The 1,478-nt window shown below is 45.1% G+C and overlaps 1 pseudogene; it reads right to left on the bottom strand.

Annotated features, from left to right (window-relative positions):
- Nucleotides 1-378: 378 nt before the first annotated feature.
- LOC120363272 (mitochondrial import inner membrane translocase subunit Tim8 B pseudogene) lies at nt 379-750 on the bottom strand (annotated as a pseudogene).
- Nucleotides 751-1,478: the final 728 nt, after the last annotated feature.

Genomic DNA, 1,478 nt, shown 5'->3' with positions numbered 1-1,478 from the left:
GGAAACATGTCTGGCACGTTCTCTCTTCACCCACTGTTTCCTCCGCCAGGAGTGCTCTTCCTCCCAGACGGCTGCATGGCCCAGTTTGTTCCAAAGTCACCTTGCAGAGAGGTCTTCCCTGAAAACTCTTCACTAAGCAGCACTTCCCTCCAGCTTCTCTATTCATACCCATTTCCTCTGCTTCACTTTCCTTTTTTTTTTTTTTTTGGTGAGATCGAGTTTCACTCTGTCGCCCAGGCTGGAGTGCAGTGGCGTTATCTCTGCTCAATGCAACCTTCGCCTCCTGGGTTCAAGCATAGCTGGTATTACAGGCATGCACCACCAGGCCCGGTTCATTTTATTTATTTATTTATTTTTTTACATTTCATCTTTTACTTTTCAGCACCAACAGACTTGATAACAGCCTGACGCTCGTCTGACAGTGGGCTGACAACCTTCCCCTATTGGTCCTTCAGTCCGCTTAATAACAAGTCCTCTGCTTTTATCATTCTCCCAGGGGATGGCCTGCTGCCCTCCTTTCTGTACAATCTGGGCAAACTGATTGGTGATGGCAACAGTGACGTCAGTGAAGCTGTCTACACAGCTGGAGAGACAATTTTTCATACAAGAATCTAGGTGATTCCCTGGCTTCTCCACACATTTATCCCATCATAGCTCCGTGAAGTGATGTACCTGTGTGGTGAACTCTGCGCCTTCAGCAGCCACCAAGCGCTACAATTCCAATTCATTGGCTTCACCCAGCTCCGCCATTGTCCGCCTCAGGCTCGCCACCTTCCCAAGTTTTATATTTTTAATAGAGATGTGGTTTCACCATGTTGGCCAGGCTGGTCTCCAACTCCTGACCTCAGGTGATCCGCCCAGCTTGGCCTCTCAAAGTGCTGGGATTACAGGCGTGAGCCACCATGCCCAGCCGATCTTTTACAGTATAGATTTCCTTACTTATCTGCTTATAATTATTTCTCCAACTAGACTGTGAACATGAGGGCTGATCTTTTTGACTGCCTGCTTAACTGCTATATCCTGAGCACCAAATACTTATAATAATAGCAAGCTTTCATTTATATGGTGCTCAGTATTTTCCAGCTTACCAGACACTTTTAGGCAGCACTTCAGATTACACACGTAAAAGGAAGAGGCCACGTGATTACGAAGGCAGAGACTGGAACGACACAGCTACAAGTCAAGGAATGCTGGTAGTCACCCTGTCCCCTTCAAAAATCAGATAGATCATAGCAAATGACAGTGGATTATATGATCATTTGCTATGATCTATCTGATTTTCAAAGGGTACAGTGCAAATGTTATTATGAATGTGGTATCTTTACAGCAACAGATCAACACAGCATATTGATCTGTTATATGCATTATTTTTTTATTCTATCAGCAGGGAGGATCAAAAAAAGTTGGCCTTTCTCCGACAATGGCAGCAGTACATGTTCACTCTGTTTTTCCAGGGCAGTTAATTCTCCTGCTTGGCA

The sequence above is a fragment of the Saimiri boliviensis genome, chromosome 4, assembly GCF_048565385.1.
Source record: "Saimiri boliviensis isolate mSaiBol1 chromosome 4, mSaiBol1.pri, whole genome shotgun sequence".
Classification (NCBI taxonomy): domain Eukaryota; kingdom Metazoa; phylum Chordata; class Mammalia; order Primates; family Cebidae; genus Saimiri; species Saimiri boliviensis.
This window is presented reverse-complemented; position numbering and strand designations above follow the sequence as displayed.